The sequence below is a fragment of the Mustela erminea genome, chromosome 10, assembly GCF_009829155.1.
Source record: "Mustela erminea isolate mMusErm1 chromosome 10, mMusErm1.Pri, whole genome shotgun sequence".
Lineage (NCBI taxonomy): Eukaryota > Metazoa > Chordata > Mammalia > Carnivora > Mustelidae > Mustela > Mustela erminea.
Genome location: NC_045623.1, coordinates 48,415,914 through 48,442,610, shown reverse-complemented (window position 1 = coordinate 48,442,610; position 26,697 = coordinate 48,415,914). Strand labels below are relative to the sequence as shown.

Genomic DNA, 26,697 nt, shown 5'->3' with positions numbered 1-26,697 from the left:
CTATAAATAGGCCTTCAATAACATGGTGGTAAGGTTGGGGGAATGGGAAGCATTCTATGGCCCTATGAGTAGGTCTCGGTCTTTTAGTGAGCCTGAGCCTCTGGACTGTGAACTTCACACATGCTTTTAGTTATCTCCCACCTTAGGTGGAATGGGAATGCTAGATGGAACATGGTATTTCCCTTCTTCTATGTGGAAAGCTAAAATTGCCTTTAATTAGGTACTCTTCTTCTCTCAAGTCATTTAGGCTGTGGTGGAAGCTCAGTAGTTTAGACTCTGGTTATATAGCTTCCCCTGAATGCAGACCTTGTGAAAATGAATAGAATTCTCTATGATATTTAATACATGATACTGTATTTCTCTAATACTCCCTCTGAGAAACTAGTAAAGCTCTAGAAGGTAAAACTCAAAAGTGTACCCACCCATTTCCTCATGACCATGTTCCCTTGTAGTTTTTTCTCTCAGATTTGCCCACACTGAGCCTCTAGCAATTTGTCATTAATATTCAGGTTATTCTACTGGCATTGGTTCCTGTGGAGGTTACTGCTCATGGTTTTCTCCAATGATAAGTTGTCATTCTTAATATTTGCTTGCTGGGCTCTTCAATTTGGGGGCCAGCAATTTATCCTATGACCTCAATTTTCCAATGGATATAAAAAGAGTTGTTGATATTTATGCTCTTAATCTCACAAAACAAACTGAGGGTTGTTGGAGGGAGGGGGCTTGGGAGAAGGGGGGTGGGGTTATGGACATTGCGGGGGGGGTGTGCTTTGGTGAGTGCTGTGGGTGTGTGGACCTGGCGATTCATGGACCTGTGTACCCCTGGGGATAAAAATATATGTTTATAAAAAATAAAAATTATAAAAAAATTTTTTTTAAAATAATTGTTGATATTTAATTTTTTTCAGCTTTTTACTGGTTGTTAGGATGTAGTAGTAACTTCTAATCTTCTTGCATGTCAGAATGACTGCCTTCTTCATTTTTATTAACTTCTAGTTTTAGATTGAATAATCTCTACAGATTCATCATCAGGTTTAATGACTCATTCTTCTGCCAGCTCCAATCTACTATTGATATGTCTAGTGAATTTTCTATTTTAAATATTGCAGTTTTGAAGTAAAAACTTCCATTTGTTTTTATTTTATAATATCTATCTCCTCTTTGATACTTTCTGTAATGGTCCCCACATACGTCCGCATTCTAATGTCCAGAAACTGGGCATTACATATAAGTAACCTTATATATGTAAAGATGGTACTTTGCAGATGTAAGTTAAAAATTTTATGACGAGCTAATTAACTTGGATTATTCAAGAGGGCCTGTTAAAATCCCAATAGTCCTTAAAAGGGATGTAGGATGAGTCTGCATCAGGGAAGAAGGAAATGTAATGACATAGGGAAGAGACTGGAGTTATATAGCCACTGGCCCAGAAATGTTGTCGGTCACAAGCAATGAATTCTCCTCTAGAGCTTCTAAAAGGAACTAACCCTGCCAACAACTTGGTTTTAGCCTTTAAGTTCTATTTTGGGCTTCTGACTTTTAGAACTATGACAGAATATATTTTTGTTGTTTTAAGCTACTAAGTTTTGTGACCTGTTACACCAGTAAATGAAAGTAAATGAAACAAAAACAGGCCCTCTCCAAGGTAACTTCTTTTGCCTGTTTTTCTCCTTTGTGTAGGAGTCACAGTTTCCTATTATTTGCTTGTCACATAATTTTCTGTTAAACTTGGACATTTTACATAATACATGGTAGTAACTTGGGATATTGATTCCCTCCTATTTCTAGAAGGGGCTAATTTTGTTTGCTTAGTTACTGACTGAAGTAACTACTTGAAGTCTCTTTCCTTGTCATTGTAAAGCGACATGATGTCCCTGCTCAGATCCTCCCACCTTTTTTTAAAAAAGTCTTTTAGTTTGGCTACCTACTCAAGTTCAGCCCCTTGTTCAGCATAGACCATTTATTTGACAAAGACTGTGTTTTACTCCTCTTAACCAGTTAGGATTTTTACCTTTTACTGTTGGGTGTGTGTCTTTAGAGGCTGCCATCACAGTTCAGAAATTTAATATTTTTGCCCCATGTTAAGTCAGGGACTAGTAGCTTGGAAGTAGCCTAATACATTTTTAAAATATTTCATTTATTTATTTATTTGTTTATTCATTTATTTAGGGGGTGTGCAGGGGGAGGAGGAGAGAGAGAACCTCAAGCAGACTCCACATTGTGCCACAAAGCCTGATGCCAGACTCAGTCTCACAACCCTGAGATCATGACCTGAACAAAATCTAGAGTTGGGCACTCAACTGACTGAACCACCCAGGCACCGCCTATCCAATCGTTTTTGCCTTGGGCATGCCGTCTTCTAGATTACTAAAGATTTGTGTGAATGTATTCCTAAACCTGGCTTCTTAGAAGTTGTTCCTGAGTCAAACAGCTTGCTGTTCAGCCAGTGTTTGGTCAGAGGTTTTGCCCCTTGTGCCAGTGACATTTCTGCCCAGTTAATAGATCTTTGTGTGAATAACAAATGCTTTTAAATCTGCCCCGTATCCTGTTTGATTACTCCTGAGTGGATAAAACCTAACACATATGCATAGACTTTCTGATCCTCAAGGTTGACTGTGATTCCAGGAGGATTCTTTGCTGTCACTTCCCCTTGCATCTCTGTTAAACTTCTTCTGGTAATTCTGTCATTTCACTTGTTGCTACTAATATCATGGAACCATCAGCACCACTAAAATCTTCACTGAAGAATGCCACAGGGTAGGCCTGAGTTCTGATACTGGGGATCCTTTGGCTTACAAGGCTCTGTTTATCCAACCTTACTGTGCTTCACTCACCACACACCAGGTTCATAGGTCTCCATTTTGATTCCCAAACATGTGAGGATATTTCCAATTTATAGCTTTGCTTTGGCATACTCCTTCTCACAATCTTCACATGGATCACTCCTTTTCATCATAAAATAATCTCTCTTCAGAAGTGACATTGTGGGGTGCTTGGGTGGTTCAGTCAGTTAAGTGTCTGCTTTGGCTCAGGTCATGATCTCAGGTTTGTGGGATCAGCCCCAAGTCAGGCTCACTGCTCAGTGGGGAGTCTACCTCTCCTTCTGCCCCTCCCCTACTTGTGCTCTCTCTCTCTCTCAAATAAATAAGATCTTCTAAAAAAAAAGTAAACTTATCTATCTAAAGCAGACTCCCTTATATAAAGAAGGCTGTGTTACCTAAAGTACTTGTATCACCCTTCCATTTTTCTGTTTTATTCATACTATTTACCACCATTTATAATTATTTTGTTGGGGTAGTTGTGTGGCTCAGTCATTTAGCTGGACTCTTGATTTTGGCTCAGGACATGATCTCAGGGTCATGGGATCAAGCTCTACATCCAGGTCCATGCTCAGTGCTGAGTCTGCTTTTCCCTCTTCCTCTGGTCCTTTCCCCTGTTCTTGTGCTCTCTTTATCTCAATTAAATTAATAAAATCTTAAAAATACAATAAAATAAAACAATTTTTGTTTATTCATTTGTTTGTTGCCTACTCCTGGCTTTGGAATGTAAACCCCGTGAAATCAGGAGGTTTAGATTCTGTAGTCAGAGCACCCAGATCAAGATCTTGCTCCTAGAATCCATTTATTCCTTTAAAAATTGTTGAGAACCTCAAAGAGCTTTTTGGAGGGAGAGGTAAATTTTACCTCTTGATTTTTACAATATTATAAGCTAAAACTGAGAATTTTTAAAATATTTATTCCTTTAAGAATAAAATGATAAGTTCATTACATGTAAAAATCAGTGATCCCATTACCATAAAATATATAGCCTCTGGAAAATTCCACTTTATACCTACAAGAGAATAAAAGTATAAAATTCAAGTAATGTTATTATTATGAAAAGAATTTAAACTTCGCAAACCTCTTGGGTTTACTGCCAACCTAGTGTCTGATATAATAGCAACAGCATAAAGACAGTGTATTTTAAAAAGTTGTTATATTAAGGAAGAGTCTTCCCCTGCTTGATTACAACCCCCCTTAACATCAAAATTATACTTCCCTAAATGAGCTTTTAGTTGGTTAGGAATTTTTTAAGGGTGAATCATAATATGAATACCAAGTACTAAGAGGCCTGCCATTAGAGTAAAACAATAGACTTTTTTATTTCATTGTAGATGTCATAATTCATAAAACTCAATTCCACCAGCCATTGAAAACGCACCAAATACATTGTTATGTTATAATAAACTTGAGGTTAACTGAAAGACTAATAAGTCTATTTCACATGAAATTGCTTTAATTCATGTATCCCTCAGTCTGTTTAAAGTCAGTTTTTTGTAAGTGACAGATTGACACTTTTTTTTATTAGAAACATCTCTCTTTTTTCAAGATTCATTTATTAATTTCAGAGAGACAGAGACAGACAGAAAAAGAGTGCAAGTAGTGGGGCAAGTGGCAGAGGAAGGAGAAGGAGGATCTCAAGCAGACTCCATGCTGAGCACAGAGCAGGATGCAGGGCTCAATCTCACAACCCTGAGATCGTAACCTGAGCTAAAGCCAAAAGTGGGATGCTTAAATGACTGAGTTAGCCAGGCACCCCTAGAAACATCTCTTACTCATGTGCCTATATAGAGTTGTTTTTAATTTATTGAGGAGTAATTGACAGATATAATTGTATATATTTAAAGTGTACAACATGATTTGATATACATAGTCATTGTAAAATGATTATCAAGATCAAGATAATTAATACCGTCATCATCTTACATAGCTAATTCTTATTCTTATAAAATGCTTAGAATGAACTCACTGTTTCTGTCTCAATATTTATAATAGTTCTTAGCTAACTCTCCCAGACTCATGAAATATATTTAAAAAAAATGCTGTTTTTATTTGATCCTAGGTCTTTCTTCAAAATGCTTAAATGAAGAGAGTAATATCAAAATATTCCATTAAAATCTTTTTTTTTTTTTTTTAGATTTTTATTTATTTGACAGAGAGAGAGACAGTGAGAGAGGGAACACAAGCAGGGGATGTGGGAGAGGGAGAAGCAGGCTTCCCGCTGAGGAGGGAGCCTGATACAGGGCTCAATCCCATGATCCTGGGATCATGATCTGAACTGAAGACAGAGGCTTAATGACTGAACCACCTCGGCACCCCAAAAATTTTCCATTAAAATCTTAACTCCAAAGTAACACCGATTCTTTTATAATTAATGTAAAGTTTTAGAGAAAAAAAGACTGTACCATGTCTAAATTTTATCTAAAAGTAATTATAAGGATTTCTTAAATTCAAAAATATTTCTGAGGGGCGCCTGGGTGGCTCAGTGGGTTAAGCCGCTGCCTTCGGCTCAGGTCATGATCTCAGGGTCCTGGGATCAAGTCCCGCATCGGGCTCTGTGCTCAACAGGGAGCCTGCTTCCTCCTCTCTCTCTCTCTGCCTGCCTCTCTGCCTACTTGTGATCTCTCTCTGTCGAATAAATAAATAAAATCTTTAAAAAAAATTCTGAAATAAAGATAGACTGTATAGATATTATTTATTATTTTAACATCAATAATAATGGAAATTAGATTTATTTGACATAATTTGTACTTAGCAATCCCTTAGAAGCTTCATGATTACCACTTCTCTTTGTAAATTCTTCAGTAAAACTGCACAGCAAAATTTTACAGATAAATTTCAGGCCTATGAGTATATGAGATCTAACAACAACAACAACAAAAGTAATAGCAGCTAACACTTATTTAACAGTTACTACATGCTAGACATTTTACTCCATGACTGTGTATATGCATGTGCTGAGCCTTATGCCAAGTGCTATACATGCATTTCTCATTTGTAGCACATTTCCATTTAATTTTTATAATACACTCATGGAATATCTTTTTATTATGCCTTTGACTAAAGAAAAAGTGATCACTACGGTTAATATAATTAACACTAGCTGTCACAACAGACAAAACTTTAATATAATGGTTAACATAAAGGTTGATTTCTTGCTCTATAAATCTAAAGTGGATAGGGCATCCCTCCTCCATAATATAGCCAGCCTATCTGAAACAAGCCCTCCAAAGACTGAAGCAGAAAAGTGAGGGAATTTTGTATCTAACTACCTTGGTTCCAAAGTGACTCCCTTACTTCAAATCATAATCTGTTGACCAGAACCAAATTATGCAGCCCCAGTCAAACTTCGATGGATACTGGGAAATGCAGAGACACAAATGAAATATTATACCACAGATGACCAAAGATCCTTTGACCCCCTTTTCATAAACACAGAATACAATCCTGAAAGGAGACAATGGAAAGCCCCATCAAGTCCAGAATCTCTCAATTTTTACAACGATCTCTTAAACAGCTCTGGATAAGGTTTTAATCTAAAGACTAATGAGTCAAAAAAACAAGTCATCACATTCTGCTTCACCCATCTATACACAAATTGAATATGAAAAATGGGAATAGGGAAAGACCAAATTACAAATGGAAACAATGGGAGGCACACACTAGTAACTCTGTGAAATTCCTTTGCTTTATGTATGGATTCCTGGATTAGTACTAGATTAGTCCCAGATTCTGCTTTTTGTGAGTTGTTCTGTCTTCTTCAGTTTCTTCTTTTTTCCTTTTCTTCCTTGACCATATCTCAAGTGGGGGAATTACCTATGTTGGAGGCTAGCAAAGCTTTCTCAGTGCACTTCCTACTCACTAAAGACTGGGAACTCAAGTGTACATTTAAATCTTACATGGTCTAAGGTATTTCAGACCTAGATCTTCTGGTAAAACCCTTCCATAAAAACTTCAGTTATCAGAGTTATCTTACCTTTTTCTACTATCAGTTCCATGTAATCACATTCAAAAAATTATTTTAAAGTCCTATGTAGTGCTTAGATACACTTTTTTTTTCTAAATTTCCCCTTGCTTTCTTCCATCTCTCTTGCTCTAGCAATTAAATGGAAGTTACTATGAGGCTATCTAGAATAATAGGTGGAAAGCCCACACACCTAATCTCAACTCTGTCCTGAGTCATCATTTTTAACTAATGGGTTTGGGCCTTTGTCTCAAAGCCTTATTAAATTGCATGATTTACTATTTGGGATTATAGAAGTAGACAACTTTTATGAAGGTGAAGGGATCTAAATTTCTGAACTCTCCATTCTCTTTCATTTTTTCTGGAAAACCAACTACCTTGCTGAGCTCTTCTTTTCTATAGGGTAACTTGCCAAACACTCCAGTACAACCAGCACACAGAATTAACACTCTTTTTTAAAATTTCTTCGTGTATGCTAGCTATACACCTTGTTTGCCTTCCAAATTATCACAAGGAAATGCTTTCCAGTTACAAAAACTAGACTGACATTTGGATTGAAAATGGCCATCAGTTTTCTCATCTGATAGCTAAGATGAGGCCACATTTAAGGTTTCAGTTAAGGTACCAACTTCTGTTTTTACCACCATAATTAATCTTAACTTCTATCACATATAAACCCTGTAACCTCAGTAGCTTAGCACAGACTTCTCTATTTCTCATCAAAGAACCAATGTGTGTTAGTAGAAACTTGCAGGTATGCTAATGGAACAAATGGACTCCAAGATCTACTTGGGAGGGGAAGAAAATGATGCCCTTAGTTGCTTTCACTCTGAAGTGATGTTTCACTTTTGCTCACAATGAAATGGATAGAAATGATCACATAATTACTACCTTCCCATATGTGAAGCTGGGCAATGCAGGGGAGTATATGGAATAGATGGCATTGTAGCTTAGAATTGGAAAATAAATCCAAATATAACTGACTCCAAAGACTATTTTTTTCCATCAAGTTATACTTTCTTTTATTGAATTTAACATTCTCCTTCTCTGTTCTTGGTAGTAAGGATATTAAAAAGATTATAAAAGAAATCTGAACTATTATACTGATATGAAAGTACATTTTTGTTTGTTTGCTTTTAATTTTAAATTTGGCAAGAAAGATTTCTAGTTTTATATGCATGAGTATGCTCTAATTGCTCATCTGAAGTAATTTAGTTGATACTATTTTATATCCTGGACTAAAATTCAGTCATTCTAGCAAACAATTTAGGAGGGGAAAAAAAAAAAGCACTGTTAAAACTGCCTAAAGCACAAGTGGATTGAAATCAGCAAGATATGATAAATTGGATGAATCTGAAAGAAAAATGTTGGAGGCAGAAAATGTAATGTGTTTCAATGGAAACCATAAAATCTGCTTTAGAGTCTTCATTTCAGACTTATAAGTGGATTTAGAGCAAGACAAAGTACATAATGAGATAAAATAACTAAAGATTGTATAAATCTGATCACAGGCACTTTGATATAATGACCCTCAAATAATTAACCCTTTGACCCTACATTCTGAATAGGAAATAGCATTTTTGTTCTCAGAAATATCTTTTATATAACGGCTGGCACTTCTTATAAAAGATCTGAATTTACTTCTTCATAACTGTATCTGAAATATAAATGCTGTTCTGAAATAACTGTAGAGGACTGGCCCATCTTCCAGGCTTGTAATTCCTACAAAGAGTTAAGAAGTGCTAACATAATACACAGTTTTAGAATTACAGTGTCTATCCAGTATGCCATATCCTTTCTGTATCAATCAAGAAATTTACATGTTTAATTTCTAACACTGAAAAAACCTCTTAAAATATAAGATAGAATAGGCATTCATGAAGCATCATGTATCTCTAAAATATCTGACCTACAGCAAAATATCATTTTCATAAAGAAAAAAATTGATTAGGCATTATAAAATAAAAACTGGAAGGGATAATAGGTTTAACTTTAGTTAAAGATAAAGCAGCTATTGGGGCACCTGGGTGGCTCAGTGGGTTAAAGCCTCTGCCTTCGGCTCAGGTCATGATCCCAGGGTCCTGGGATCGAGCCCCACATCAGGTTCTCTGCCCGGCGGGGAGCCTGCTTCCCCCTCTCTCTCTGCCTGCCTCTCTGCCTACATGTGATCTCTATCTGTCCAATAAATAAATAAAATCTTAAAAAAAAATGAAAAAAAAGATAAAGCAGCTATTTATATAAGCTAATAATTAATAAGACAGAAATTTTGAATAATATTAACAACCAAAGCTCTCAGCAGTTAAGCTGCCATGTATAATCTGATTGATTTATTTGACAATATAAATGAAACAATGTAATACCTATCCTTACCCACAAGTTACAGATAGGGCTTTTATCTTCATAATCTTAGAGATGTTCCACTGAAACTTGTAATATCATCCTTGCCACTTAACATACTAACTCTGTGAGGGTAGGGTTTTATATGCCTTGTTTATTGTTGGATTTTGAATGCCCAGAGCTGATAAAAATAAAATGTAGTAATAACCTGAAATGTAGTAAAAAATAAGTATAATAACGTACTCCAAATTTCAAAACCTGTTGTAAGGGTGAAAGGAAAGAGGTAAAGCATCTGGACAGTGATCCATTCATTGTTTATAAAGTGGTTGCCTACAGGAAAGGAAGAAGGCAGGCAATCTAATCTAATCCCCATGTCAACAGAAACTCCAGAATAAAATGGACAAATGATAATTTCTAGGAGAAAGAGACCTTATCTATTGACTGCCTTTAGCAGGATGGTACCTGGCTAAAGCACTGTTTATATTAAATAAACCAAGAATATATGAGGTTACACTCTCCAGAGAATGTCATATAAACTATACCACTCTGAAATAAAAAACAGAAATATTTCATAATGTAAACACTTGCCTCTCACTGTGTGGTAAACCTATAAACCTCACTAACGATTTCATCTACTTTGCTGAACCACACGTGCTTGTTTTTCAAGGGAAGAGAGAACCAACCTGCAAAGTCACCCTTGATGTTCCAAATCTCTCTCTGCCTTATTTAAGTCTCTTGATTATTTGTATCCTTGAAATTATTAGTAAAGTTTGACACTGGGATAAGATCTCTGATTTGTCTAAGTCTAATCTGAGAATTCATTCATGTTAAATTGGCTTGTGGATGAAAGAAATTAAGGATAGCACATAACTTGTATAATCATAAAACCACTCAAATTGGGACATGTTTTAAGACTGGGAGACACCATTATTAATAATTATACCTGGTCAACAGCCACAAATCGAGACTTTCAAGGGCAATACTGAGACATATAGTCATGGTACGAATAGCACTGGGTCTTTCATTCATTAGTGTGTTGTTTTCCTGAAAAATATTTTTAAATTTTGCCAATTTGAAATTTCCTGCTTTGAAAGTAAATGGGGAAATACAGACCCATGTAGAAGCTGCAATACTCAGTACTATATAAATTATGAATTATTCTGACAGACCTTAAAGTATTGATTTAAAGGTCAGGGAAATTATATCATGACATAATTGTATGCTATTTTAATTAAACATTTAAAATTATATAGGACAGTTATGGACAGCTTCCTTATCCACATTGTATTTATCTGCATGAATATTAATATTTAAGAATGATATCTTAAAGTTGGAATTATGGTAACAGTTGATATGAATAGCATTCAGACTAATTTATATTCTTTCAGAATCACTGCACATTAATCACATCTCAAAGGAATCTTATGCAGTGTCTAAGGCTTAGGAGTTGCTCAAGGTTTGAAGATATAAAAATAAACAAGATGTGTAATTGATGATATCAGAACCATTATCTACCAGAGCAGACTTTGTCTGGAGATTTTGGAAGCATCATAAAATCTTAGTTGTAAATTAAATTGTATGATTCTTGTTTTTATAAACCAATTTAAGGATGATGAATAGGGCTTAGTGGAGCCATATACCTCTTGAAATTATAATAAAATAAATGTGGGATCATTTCTGCATTTTGGGGTACAAAGAGATGTTAATTATTTTATGACATTCTTTTTTTTTTTTTTTAAAGATTGTATTTATTTATTTGACAGACAGAGATCACAAGCAGGCAGAGAGGCAGGCAGAGAGAGAGGAGGAAGCAGGCTCCCTGCTGAGCAGAGAGCCCGATACGGGGCTCGATCCCAGAACCCTGGGATCATGACCTGAGCTGAAGGCAGAGGCTTTAACCCACTGAGCCACCCAGGCTCTCCTATTTTATGACATTCTTAAATTTTCTCAGATTTGGATTTGTGACCAAAGGAAAAAAAGAGTTAAGAATCAGAGAAACTGTATCTAGGGGATAGGTCCTTTTAGAGATGACCCTTATTATGAGGCAATAATTGCTCACATTCATACTCTGGTTAATAAAGTTACCTCTGGCCTAGTAGGAGCTTGATGCCTATTAGCAGACTGCACCACCTTGAAAAATATTAACCTGTAGCCATTCATTCAAATTCTCTTTATCTTAAAAGGAAAGAAGAGTAATTGTCTGTTTTTTACCAAACTCTCTCTCCCCTACTTAACAACCTATATTTTGTGAACTTTCTGATATCCAGGATTAACTTTGAGACAAATGTTTTGATTATTCAAATATTAATTACAATATTCTTTTATATATAATATATTGATGATCATTTTAACATATAAATATAATAAGATATTCATAACACCAAAATCATCTTTGGACCATAAATTTAAAATTCTATTATTCAGAATATTCATTTCTTTCTTTTAGTGTCTTGAGATTATTATGAATATGAACACCATAGATTATAAAATTCCTCAAAAAAATAAATTTTGGCAATGTCTTCTCTTAATTACTTCCATTCACTTTTAACCTTTGCCATCAAGTTTCCTACCTCTGCCACTTTGTTGAATTTGGTCTTTGTCAAGTTCACCACTGACTTCCCGTGTTCAAATTCAATAAATACTGAGACTTTTCAGCTAGTATTCAATAGAGGTGAATAGCCTATTTTTTTTTATTTTAAGTTAGTTTTATCAAATTAGTATACATATACATTTTTTAAAGTCAAGAAGTATTATAAAGTATAAAGTTTTTAAAAATTCTCACTGATAAGAATTCTCATTAATAATGACTACAAAAATCAGACATCAATACTGTCTTGATCAAAAATAGTACATAGTTATTTAAAGCACAAAGCTTGATACAGAAATTCACATTTATAGAAAGAAGCTCCAGTTTCTTCTTAAAAATATTTCAGATACCTTATTTGGGGGTTATATCCCAATATGCACATAAACTTCATATATATGAATATATATATTTTCAACATTTTATCAAAATTACATAATATAAAGAAATATACTGTAGAAAATATACTACAAAGGAAAAATACTATAAAGAAAATATATTTTTACAAAGCCCCATGTAGATTCTCCCTAAACCATCCATTTTGCCTCAGTGTGACATAAATATTTTATCATTTTTAATATGTGCCATGATTTGAGTAAGGTTGAAAAATATGCTCTATAGGCTTGCAGAATAACTATTCACTATTATACCTCAAGTTCGAATAGCTACTCTATAAACACTTGCTGAAAAATTAAAGAATAAAAGGATAAAATACATAATTAGATATATAGAATATAGGGAGGTTTTATTGTATCTTTGTTGGCTCTATAGCAAAATATGAATGTTATGTTTAAGACAGGGGAATAAGGAATTACTACTATCCATATGCTTACTTGCTGCCATGAAATTTACCTCTTTTAGATAAAAGTAGAATGTTTTTACACATTGATTCAAGATCACTTAAGAATACTCCTTGTGGGCATGACATACTGCCAGATGTTATAAAAGATAGAAGTAAAACAATAACAACAAGAACAAAAACCAGTCACTATTTATAAGGAATTCATATTTTGGCAAGAGGAATTTTGCCAAAAACAAACATAACAAAAAGCAAAGACAAAAAGAGTGTTGTGGGATGCATAAGACCAAGGCATTAATGGTTATTATTAAGAAGAACAACAGCTTACTGGAAAAAAACGAACATAATTATGGTATTGCAGAGTAAGTGAGTTTCAAAAGGCAAAAACAGATTCACTTAAGGTGGAAAAAAAATAAGTACAATCATAGTACTATACATTCTTGGAATGATAAGTTACACTTTATAATTGGAACATTCTTTATAAAGAAAAAGAAATACTGAGATATGCAGCTAGAAAATAATTTAAAATCAGATATTGAAGAACCTGAAAGCCATGTTAAAACATTTATTCTGAAGGCAATGATCCTTGGTTTTTTGTTTGTTTGTTTGTTTGTTTGTTTTTTAAGTTTAGAACAAGGAAGTCATAAAAAAGATAACTGTTTTTGAAACAGTATAGGTAGCAAGATCAGTTGGAAATCTATTGGGATAATTTGGGCAAGAAAAATTAGTATGATAATATCACCTATTGGATGGTAGATTACAATCTAGGTAGATTCTCTTTCTCTAAGGGTTTGAAGATTAACTGATTTGAAAAATTGGTAATATAACACCAAACATCAATGTTATTTGTGGAAGTTGGTGGTCTTTGCCAGAGAGTTCATCACTTCTTCTGTTGTTGAACTTATTTGAACTATCATTGAATAGGGTCTGGAATTGGCAATTTCCCAATAGCCAGAATACAATATGAGACAGAATACAATACACTTGGGAATATGACATCACAGGATAAAATAAAACTACATCAAGACAAAGATAACAAGCTAAATAACACATGGAACTGGAAGCACAATTAGACAGAATAAGAATTTTAAATACTTATATTGAATGTACCAAAAAAGGAAAGAAAAAGCAGCATGAAATAAGAATAAGAAAAAATAGTAATAAGTATATAAGAAAAAATCTTAGGTACATATATGATAGAAATAGTAAAATGGATGGTACTAAAGAATAATTCATGAGTTTAGAGGTCAAGTTGAGGCATTCTCCCAAAAGAAGTCTGAAAGGATAAAGGGATAAAAAAGAAAAAAAAGAAAGAAAGAAAGAAATGTTTAAAGACATGGAGAACAGAAATCAAAGTATTTAAGTAACTGATGTCCCAGGAGGAGAGAAAATATATGAAGAAGTAGTGGAAGATATGCCAAATAGAAAAGAATAAGAGCAGAACAAAAACCCAACTATATGTGCATATTCTACTATACATATCCAGATAGGAAAGACAGAGAAACAAATTTAAAAGCTTGGTGCGGGGTGGCATTCAGGTGGCTCATTTGGTTAAGCACCCAACTCTTAATTTCTGCTCAGGTCATGATCTCAGGGTCATGAGATCTTGTCCCACATCTGCTCTGTGCTCAGCAGGACGTGTGCTTGAGTTTTTCTCTCTTTCTCTGCCCCTCCCCTTGCTCTCTTTTTCTCTCTCTCTAAAAAAGATACATAAAACATTTTAAAAAAATAAAAAATAAATAAAGCAAAAGCTTCTAAAGGACCAAGAATTAAATGACATCCAACTTTTCAACAGCAATACTGAAACCAAGAAATAAATAAAATAATATTTTTGAATATTGAAAGAAAATAATTTTGAACATAGACTGAAATTTTGCCAACTCATTGTTCAAGTTTGAGGGTAAATATTGTCCTTGGGATGAAAGCTGGAAGAAGGTATTCTACCGTCACTTCACATAAACCCTTCTGAAGGAAAGTGAGATGAAATGAGATGAGAAATGAATTTAGAAGATGTTGCAAACAATATGGAAAGTAACTGAATAACTTGGTAAGATTTGCCGTTTCTTAAAAAAAATTAAAAGCTTTTTAAAACCAAATAAAGGAATATATACATGATAACATCATTATAACCTAAATGACAGTAGTAGGACTAGATCCTGGACAAGAAAAATGATATTAGACAATTGACAAAACATGAATATGGTCCATAGATAATAGTACTGTATCAATGTTAACTTCCTAGTTTTAATAACTGTATGATTATATAATATGGCAACATTTGTGGAATGGATAAAGGATATTCAGGAATAATTTGTAATTTTTGTACCTTTTTTAGTAATTTGAAATTATTTCAAAATAAAAAATCAACAAAATCAAAGATACAATTTTGTGAAAAAACAAGGAAAAAGAAAGGAATGGATAGAACAAACTAGAAAAAAATAGAAGACAGTAATAGCCCAACTCTCTTAATAAATATAATAAATATAAATGGACTAAATAAACTGGTCCAGCTATTTTATATTTTCATGATGAACATATAAAGCAAAAAGTCAAAACTAAAGGGATAGAAAAACATTAGGAAAGGTTTAATTAAAATACAGCTGGTGCAGCTATACTAATGTCAGACAAAATAGAGCATGAGGAAAAGGCATTGCTAGAGATAAAGCAAGTAAACATAAAATGATAAAAGAATATATACTAAAATATATATATCATATATCACCAAGAATATATAATAATTATAATCATATAGGTAGTTAATAATTACCTCAAAATGCAGAAAACAAAATTTGATAGAAATCAGGAGAAGGAAATGAATCTGTAATAGTGGAATATTTTAATAGCTTTCTCTTAATTCTTTGTTAAGTAGACAAAGGGAAAATCTACAAAAATAGAATATCCTACTTTGCACAAAAACAGAATATTTGAATAACAATGAAAAGTTTGATCTAATGGACTTAAGCATTATAATATGTAGGTTTTAACAAACACCAAAGAATAGGTAGAGGCCAAGATTGAAAATAATTGTCCTTATGAAAATCATTAAAGTTAAAAGAGGCTGCTTCTTATGGGACTGTCGCAGCACTCTTAATCACTCAGTACTCCCAGCATTGCTCAGCTTTCAATTTAGAAGAAATAAGTAAAAAGTCCAGAAACCGTATGCATCTCAAACACAATGTTACTACTTATTAGTAACTAAATGGTAGAAGACTGCCAAACTTCATAATCTTCCAAAATAAGGTATGCTGAACCCATTTTTTTAGTATGGTCAGAGAAAGAAATTATACTAAGCATTCTAAAAGGTAAACTTTATATTCAAGGAAGGAGAGGTATTTTTCATCATTCATGAGGAAATAGGAAGGAACAGGAAAAGGTATTTCTCATCCCTCATGAATTTGAATATATGCCATTATGTAAAAATTGGAATAATGTACTAAGATAATCCTAAATAGAAAAATATGTCCAAAAAGTAATAGAAAATATTACTTAATAAAAAAAAGTACTTTTTTCAATCTAAATTGATACAAATTCATGTCCCCCCAAAATATTCTCAAGAACATCAATACAATTTCTGGCTGCTTTTTAAATTAACCATTTTAGTAAAGCAAGCATAAGGTAATTAGTAATGATGTAAATAAAGAAATATGGGAAAATGTTATTTTTACTCTATTTCTTTAAATTAAAATGATTTAAATAAGATACTCTTCAGTTTCTATAGCTTTTTTACATATCAGAAATATTAAAAGTAAGTGGAAATAATAAAATATTATGTAAAAATGGGTGGTTCTATAATATTTGGAATGACACAGGGAATGACAGATTTTATTAGATTCCATAGATTCAGATAGCTTAATCTAATACAACCATATTCCCATGCACATAATTTAATTATTACATAGTGAAACACTTACAGTTGTCAGGAGGCATCACTGTGAAACAGAATGGACACTAGACTTTATGGAAACAGAAACTAGAAATAGTACCAGCTCTGTCACTTTTGGATTATGTGACCTTGGATAGATTATTATAGCTTTTAAAACTCACTTTCCTCATTCCAAAACATTAATAATAAACTAAGTTTTTACAATGTGATATCATCTAGCACTGGAATGACTAAGACATTTTAGTTTTTACAGTACATTTGTTGTGGCTGCACAGAACCTTCACTTAAGAGAGAAGTCAGTCAGGACTCAGTATGATTTATGAATGATATTTTCCAAGGGTTCAGTCATCCCTTGTCTGAGACAGGATAGTTGTCCCCAAACTCCCTACTTCCTCCTCTTGTTCCAACTTTTCCTTTCTTCTATATACTTAATATAAAATATGGCTCAATTTAAAGTCAGCTCAATTTAAAATATCAATATAGGCTTTAGATTAAACAGAAGAGTTTAAAAACTTAAACACATTTTTGTTCCCTCTTTGCACTCTGGTACCATGATCAAAAAGGAAAATTAAAAAAACAAAAACAGCAAAAACAAAAAACACTCAAAAACAATGACGGAATCAGTGACACCAAAATCATTTGGAAGCTAGAAGCACATGGATGAAAAGTAACTGATAACCAGGCACTATGAAGTTGAATATTAAGGTTTAACGTAGACAAGCAAAGAAAAAAGCAGATTCACAGTGCAGAACACTAAAAAAGGTGGGGAATTTGAAACATGGTTTAAAAAAATTATTTGAGAGGCATAATTATATCAACTGATCTTTGGCAACCACACATAACCAGGTGACTCTTTCATCCATTTGCTCCTAAAGGAGACTAAATATTCACCCTCTTGAGAAGTTAAACCAAAGAAACTATGGACTCAAGGGCACCAGGTATAGCTAAGGATTGGCAGGGATAATTGGAGGAAGACTGAAAATTGGAGGATGAAATGAGAGAATAGCAGTTACTCACATATCACAGGCAAAATATTGGAAGAGTCTTCTTCTGAAGAAACCTCATATTACACGTCCCTGAATGAAGACCCTGGACCTCACTAAATTATCCCACATTAATGCTTGCAGTGTTTCCAAGTAGTATTTCAGAAACTTAATCTTAAATATGAGTGAACAAACAAGGATTAGCAGCATTTTTCACAAAAGCTGTAAGAAGAAAGTAACTTAGGGAAATAGAAAAATATACCATGGAGAAGAACCATCCACAAAAAAAAATTATATGATATTATTATCCTCCAAGATGTAGAGAAGATATTGCATCTATATTGACCATAAAATAGAATTTTTAGAAACTTGATTACATAATTATAAGGAGAGGATAAAATTGAGTAAACACCCCAGAAGAGAGGACAAATATAAAAAAAAAAAAAAATGGGGAAGTAAGGGATAAAAAGTAAGAGAGAGGATCAGTCCAAGAGGTCCACCTGAATAATAGGAGTCATAGAAAGAGAATACACAATGGAGATAATGATGAAATAAATAAAGAATAATTTGTCAGCATGATGGCAGACTAGGAACTCTCATATCCTTATTCTCCCTTAGAAATATCCCATACATAACTGCAGAATGACCATAATAACTTCAAAGGAGTTCCAGAAATGAATAAAAGATTTACGGCAACCAAGTAAACACCCAAATAAGAAAAAGTCGCAATCAAAACAGCAAGAAGTTTTGTGGCACTTTTACTTGCCCTTCACTACTCTCTCCCCAGTGTGGTGTAGCAGTTAGGAAGAAGCAGCCCATTTTTAATTTCTCTCCCTTAGGATGGAAAGAGAAGAATAAAACTTGTTTGGAATGTTCAAGCTTGCCTAAAGGACTGGTTTGTCTCTCACCTGACTCAAATCCTCAGGAGAGGAATGGCAATATAGTTTAGATATCAGGCTGAAAACCACTAAAGGCAGTAATGATACATAAAACTGCAAGGGAATTGTAAATCCACAGACTCCTGGGAGAAAAACAATTGAGGGCAGAGAATACAAAAGAAAATCTAAGGCCCCAAAATGAGGCGGGGGAAGACTCTGAGAAATTAAGACACTTAAAGGAACCTGGAGAAAAATCAAAAGAAAAGAAAACCATACGCACACTGACCCAGAGGGAATGCCTGCCCAGAAGAGATCTAAAAAGACTTTAACCCTTAACCCTAAGCAAATCTCAAAGCTTAGGGGTTTACTAAATAGTGAAAGTCTTCCATGCAAGTCAGCAAATATTGAAAGAAGTAACTGTTTTCAAATGTCCAATTTTCAACAATCACAAAGCAGAGAAAATAAAATAGGGAAACAAGGTCCATTTAAAGAAAATAAATCCTCCGAAACTGTCCCTGAATACACATACCAGACTTACCAGATAAAAACTTTATTTGTAAATTTCATTTTAATTCCAGTAGAGTTAACATACAGTGTTATATTAATTGCAGGTGTACAATGTAGTGATTCAACAGTTTTTTACATTATTTGGTGCTCATCAAGATAAGTACTCTTTTTTTAAAGATTTATTTATTTGAGAGGGAGAGAGAGAGAACAGGGTGGAGAGGGGGAGGAGAGAAAGGGAGACTGAGTCTTAAGCAGATTCCACACTCAACACTGAACTGGATGCAAAGCTTTGTCTCACTACCCTGACATCAAGACCTGAGCTGAAACCAAGAATCAAATGCTTTAACCAACTGTGTTACCCAGGTGCCGCAAGATAAGTACTATTAATCCCCTTCATCTATTCTACCCACCTTCCCATTCAGCTTTCCTCTGGTAACCATCAATTTGTTCTTTATAGATAAGAGTCTTTATAGATAAGAGTCTGGTTTGGCTCTTTTTGTTGTTCATGTGTTTTGTTTCTTAAATGCCACAAATGAGTGAAAGCATATGGTATCTGCCTTTGCTTATTTTGCTTAGCATTATTCTCTCTACCTTCATCCATGTTATTGCAAATGTCAAGGTTTCATTCTTTTTTATGGCTAACTAATGTTCCATGGTATGTATGCGTGTGTGTGTATATATATACACATATATTCTTTATCCATTTATCTACCCATAGACACTTAGGCTGCTTCCATAATTTGGTCATTGAAAATAATGTTGCAATAAATATAGGGGTGCATAGACTTTTTCAAATTAATGCTTTCATATTCTTTGGATAATTGCCCAATAGTGGAATTACTGGATCATATGATAGTTCTATTTTTAAAATTAACATACAATATATTATTTGTTTCAGGGGTACAGGTCTGTGATGATCAGTCTTAAACAATTCATAGCATGATAGTTCTATTTTTAATTTTTTTTGAGGATCCTCCACACTGTTTTCTACAATGGCTGCATTAGTTTGCATTCCCACCAACAGTGCATGAGGTTCCTTTTTTCCACATCCTCACCAACACTTTGTTGTTTCTTGAGCTATTGATTTTAGCCATTCTGACAGGTGTGATGTGATACTCATTGTGATTTTGGTTTGCATTTCCCAAATCATTAGTGATGTTGAACATCTTTTCGTGTTAGACAAAAACTTTAAAATAACTGTTTTAAATATGCTCAAAGAGACAAAGGAAAACATGAAATAATGAAAGAAAATCAGAGAAATAATATATAACCAAAATAAGATTAGCAATAAAGAGATAGAAATTATTTAAAAGAATTAAACAATTTTGTAGCAGAGAAATAAAATAACTGAATTGAAAAACTCAGTAGCATTTCAACAGCATATGTAAAAAAAAAAAGGAAAAAATTCAGCAAAATTAAAGATGGATCTTTTGAAATAATAGAGTCTGAGGAACAAAAACAAGAATAGAGAAAAGTGAACAGGGAATAAGGAACTTGCAGCATACTAGCAAATGGATCAAAATATGCATTTTGGGGGTCCCAGAAGAAGAGAATAAGAAACAGATACGTTACTTGAAGAAATAAGAGATGAACCTCCCAAATTTGAAGAAACACATACATTTACAAGCTTATAAATGCCGAGTAGGATAAGCAAAATGAGATCCACACTGTGAGGCATTATAAAGAAACTGTCAAAAGAGAAAAACAAAGAAAGAATCTTGAAAGTCACAAGAGAAAAGTGACTCTTTACATACCAGGGGTATTCAATAATTTGCAGATATATCAGCAGAAACTTTGCATGCCAAGAAGCAATAAGAGGATATATTTAACGTGCTGAAATTAAAATAAATAAATAAATAAATAAATAAACAAATAAACAAAAACAAAAACAAAAACAAAAACAAAAAAAACCACTGTCAACTGAGAATTCTATATTTAGGAAAGCTCTATGATAATTACTTTTATGTGGTAACTTGGTTAAACCATGGTAACCAGATATCTGGCCAAACATTATTCTAGATGTATCTGTAAAGTCATATTTTAGATGAGATCAACATTTAAAGCAGTAGACCTTAAGTAGAGACAAATATGAGCATTATATAATAATAGGCTCAATTCACTAAGATATAATAATTAAACACATATCCACCAAAAATCAGAGGAACAAAATAAATAATACAAACATCTACAGGTTAAAGACAGAAATATAAGCATTTCTACAATAATAGATTTCAATACCTCATTTTCAACATTGGATATAACAACCAGAGAGAATATCAATAAGAAGCAGAGGATTTGAACAATGTTATATTCAAACTGGACCTAACAGACATATACAAAACACTCAGAATATACACTTTTCTCAAATGCACATGGAACATTATCTGGGATATTCAATATTTGGGGCCATAAAACAAATCTTAATAAATTTAAAAATACTGAAATTATTCCAAGTATATTTTTTAATCACAAGGGAATTAAAGTAGAAATCAATAACATAAGGAAAACTGGAAAATTCATAAATAGGTACAAATTAAATGAGATACTCTTAAATAGCCCATGAGACCAAAAAAAAGAAATCTCAATGGAAATTATAAAATATCTAGAGACAAATAAAAAAAAAACACACAGTATACTGAAATTTCTGGGATTCAGCAAAACCAGTCTTAAGAGGCAAGTGTATGATTATAAATGATTACATTATAAAAGAAGAACAGTATCAAATAAACAGTTTAAACTTAAACTTCATTGATGTGGAAAAAGAATGAACTAAATTAAGCTAGTAGAAGAAAGAAAATAATAAATATCAGAGAGGAGATAAAATAGAGTTATAAAAACAACACAGAAAATCCATGAACACAAGATTTAGTTCTTCAAAATATAAACAAAATTGATAAAGCTTCAGCTAAAAAGATAAGAAAAAAGAGATAAGGCTCAAAAAACTAAAATCAGAAGTTAAAGAGGGGACATTGCTATGATTTTACAAAAATAAAAAGGATTTAAAAAAACTGTGAATAAATGTATGCAAATAAATTATATAACTTAGGTGAAAGAGATAAATCCTTGAACTTTCACAATCTACTAACAATGAATCATGAAAGATTCAGTGAAATCAAGAATCACTGAAATCAAGAAAACCTGAATAAATCTATAACTCATAAGGAGATTGAATCAGTAATCAAAACCTTCCCAACAAATAAAGTAAAAGAACTAATGACTTTACTAGGAAAGAAGTAACAGCAATCCTTCTCAAACTCTTCCAAAAAACTGAAAATGAGGGACTATCTCTTTACTCCTATGAGGCTACATTATCTTGATTGATACTAAAGCCAGACAAATAAACTAAAAGAAAAGAAAAATAATATTCTTTATGAATACTGATGCAAAAAATCCTCAAGAATCTATTAACAAACTCAAAGGAGCAGCATATTTAAAAGATTATATAACTGGATCATGGGGGATTTATTCCTGGAATACAAGAAGTGATACAACATATGAAAATCAATCTATGTAATACACATTAACAGAATGAAGGAAAAAAAACATGATTACCATAATCAATGCAGAAAAAATATTTTGACAAAAATTCAAAACCCTTTGATGATAAAAACACTGAAACAGTAAATAAAAAAATCGAAAGAAACTAATAAAAGTCATATAAGAAAAAAAAAGAACACATGCAGCTAGCATTTAAGATCAAGAATAAAATACTTAGAATAAACATAACTAAGGATGTGAAAGACTTGTACACTGAAGCCTACAATATGTTGCTGAAAGAAATTAACAGGAATAAAAGAAAAAAATCATATATTTGTGGACTATAAGACTTAATATTACTAAACTACTACTCAATTTTTAGCAGTCTATAAATTCAATGTACTCCTTATAAAAATCTCAATGACATTTTAGCAGAAATATAAAAATTCATCCTAAAATTCATATACAATTTCAAGGGACCCCAAAGAGCCAAAACAAACCCGAAAAAGAAGAAAACTATAGTTCTCACACCTCATCATTTTCAAACATACTATAAAACTATAGTAATCACAATAGTGTGGTTCTGATATAAAAACAGACATATAGATCAATGGAATAGAACAGAAGTCCAGAAGTAAATGCTTGCATATTGGATCAAATGATTCTCAAAATGAATATCAAAATGATCCAATAGGGATATAAAAACAGCAATATAGATCAATGGAATAGAATAGAAGGCCAGAAGTAAATGTTTGCAAATTGGATCAAATGATTATCAAAATGATTCAGTAGGGAAAGGACAGTCTTTTCAACAAATGGTGCTCAGGGATGCCTGGGTGGCTCAGTTGGTTAAGCGTCCAGCTCTTTATTTTGGCTCAGATCATGACCTCAGGTCATGAGACTAAGCCTCATATCTGGCTTCGCACTGTGCATGGAGCCTGTTTAATATTCTCTCTCTCCCTCTCCTCCTTCCCCTCGTACCCCAAGGCACATGCCCTCTTTTTCTCAAAAAACAACAAAAAAGTCATGCTTAAAAAACTGGATTCCATGTACAAAAAGGTAAAATTGGATTATTACTTTACATAATAAACAAAAATTAACCCCAAATAGATCAAAAATTTTGTGCATCAAAGGGTACTATCAATGAAGTAAAGAGGCAACCCATAGAATAGGAGAAAATACTTGCAAATCATACATTTATAAGAGATTGATATCTAGAATATATAAAGAAATCCTGCAATTCAACAGCAACAAAAAAGAAAACACAAAAATAGAAAATGGACAACAAATGACTTAAATAAACATTTTTACAAAGAAGACATACATATGACCAATAAGCACATAAAATGATGCTCAATACCACTGATTATTAGGGAATTACAAAATAAAAGCACAATGAGATATAACCTCACATCTATGTGTTTAATGGATGGCTACCATTAAAAAGAAGAAGGAAAAGAAGAATAATAATAAGAAGAAGAAGAAGGAGGAGGAGGAGAAGAAAAGAGAAAGAAAAAAATAACAAGTTTACTTAGGATGTGTAGAAATTAGAACCCTTGTGCACTGTTGCTGGGAATGTAGAATTGTATATCTCCTGTAGCAAACAGTATGGTGATTCTTCAAAACATTAAAAGTAAAATTATCATATGATCCAACAATTCCACCTCTGGCTATACATTCAAAACAACTGAAAGCAGGGTCTCAAAGAGATATCTGTATACCCATGTTCATAGCAGCATTATTCACAATAGCTAAAATATGGAAGCAACCCAAATGCTGGTTTGGATAAACAAAACATACAGCTGACCCTTGAAAAATGCAGGGATTAGGATCACCACCCCCCTGCACAGTTGAAGTTCCATGAATAACTTTGGCTCCCCCAAAACTTAACTACTAATGGCTCACCATTGGACCAAAAATCTTTCTGATAACATAAACAGTGAATTAACACATATTTTGTATGTTATATGTATTATATACTGTATGCTTATAATAATCTAGAAAAGATGTTATTAAGAAAATCATAAGGAAGAGAAAACATATTTGTAGCATTAGTATTTATAAAAAATAAATCTGTATAAGTGAGCCTGCCCAGTTCAAGGCTATGTTGTTCAAAGGTTGACTGTAATGGAATATTTATTATTAAACCTTAAAAAAGAAAAACAAATGTGATATGCTTCCACATATATCAACTTTAAAGACATTATGCTAAATAAAATAAGCCAGTCACAAAAGGAAATATTGTGTGATTGCACTTATATGACATACCTAAAGTAATCAAATTCTAGAGAGAAATAGAAAGTGCTTTTAGAGGTTGAGGGTGGGGGAGGATTGGGAGTTACTGTCTAATGGGCACATAGTTTCAACTGAAGAAAAATGATGAAAAGTTTCCACAGATGGATGGTCATGATGATTGCACAATATAAACATACTTAATGTACAGTTAAAAATGCTTAAAATGGTTAAGTTTTATGATACATATATTACATTAAAAATATAAGAGAAATACCCAGAACTGAGGGATATAAACTTTCAGAATGAATAACTACAATAAATTGAATAGAAAAACAATCTGGCCAAGCAAACAAATATTTATGAGACAAATCACTGTGAAATTGCAGAATACCTGGTATAAGAAAAAATGCTAAAAGTTTTCAGTCAGAAGGGAAAAACAATAAACAGACATTCATATATATCAAACTAAGAACTAAATGGCAATGGACCTTTCAAAGGAAACACTGGAAGTTAGATGATAAAGCGATCTTTAAAAAAATCTGAAAGCAGCTCTATGCAGTCAAATAACCAACCAAACATATATGTAGCATAACAACATATTTAGGCTTTTAAGGTTTTAAAAAATTTACCTCCTATATATAATTTCTCAGTAAACTCATAGAGAAGGCACTGTATTAAAATAAGAAAATAAACCAAGAAAGACCAAGATAGAGAACTCTGGAACTTAGAGTCCCTACATAGCATGGAGACAAATGAATTCTTAGGATCACAGTTGAAGAGATGTACACCAAAATGGAGGGTCTCAGAGCAGGTTTAGAGGGTAAGCAGTCCTGATTAAATCAGCAAAATGAAAGGTGCAAGCAGAAGTATCGTGAAAAAAAATATATATGTGTGAGTATGTTTGGGGAGAGTGGTGGTTTGAATGGTATGAGATTTTCAAACAAGTTTTCGAAAAAATAGTATAAAAAAGCAAACATATCCTAATATATTATATGGCTCAGCTGCGAACAATATATACACAGCCATAACAATTACAACAGTAAATATTAATTTATCTCCAAACAGTAGTGATATAATTCTATGGGGAAAATAGAGGAGGGAATATATAAGTGTGTGTATTATGGAGGATTTAAAAGAGAATTAAATCTCCATCTTTCACAATGGAAATCTGTAAATAATATCTACCCCCCCAAAAAAAGATATTTTAGCAGAATAAGCATGTTACTTGGAAATACAAAAGTAAACAGCAGAAGAGTTACAAGATAGTATCTTGGGGTATCAGAAAGATTACGTGTAGTGGTATGGTGCATGGAACTACTATTTTTCCATCATTTCATTTTCATTTATAAATCTTGGAATTAAATAATCATACAAATAAAATTGCTTTTAAATAACAATGTAGAGCTTTATGAAATGTATATATAATATACATGAAACTGAACACTGTATATTAAAATAACTGTTGTAGACATATTGTATATACATGAAACTAATGGATAATTGATGAAATATCAAAAACCACTGACAAATAAGGAACTGGTAGAGATAAAGTACGACAGTTCATATACAAAGAAAATAAAAGGGGACAAAGATGCCATGATGAGTTTTAAAAAGAGAAAGATTTGAATATTTAAGAATTAAAAGTTCTGAGAAAGAGAGAAATGAGGAGTTGTTCAATAGATTTAAAATTCTGGTTATACAAGATAAAGTTCTAGAGATCTGCTGTGCCACATTATGAATAAGGTTAACAATATTGTATTACGCACTTAAAAGTCTGTTGAGAGAGTAGATCTCAGGGTAAGTGTTTTTATCATAATTTAAAAGATTTAAGAGAAAACCTTGAGAAAATTGAAAATAATTTTATAAAAATGATTATATGATTTTTCTGTGAAAGATAGAGGTAAAGAATTCCATCGATCGCACATAAAATTTTATCAGAAAAAATTCTGCAAAAACAACAAAAAGTACACATCTGATAACCAAAATCCTATTAACATAAGATAAAATATACTTTATCAACAAAACAATTATGTTCAAAGCCTGAAGGAAATTAAATATTATTACTTAATTGAAATCATTTGTATTAATCTAATACTTGACAGATTTCCTGAAAGAGGACCCACGCTGACATAGCTATACAGCAAGAAAGCTATCAACTCAATATGGTTCCTGCCTACACCTATTTCTCTTAATTACCCACTTATGCTCAAAATCCAGTTCTTGATAAACAT

At 32.8% G+C, this 26,697-nt stretch overlaps 1 protein-coding gene across 3 annotated transcripts in view; it reads right to left on the bottom strand.

Moving 5' to 3' along the window:
* Window positions 1-26,697, bottom strand: part of LRRIQ3 (leucine rich repeats and IQ motif containing 3) — a 225,671-nt gene that overhangs the window by 54,014 nt on the left and 144,960 nt on the right. The gene's annotated exons all lie outside the window — the stretch shown is intronic.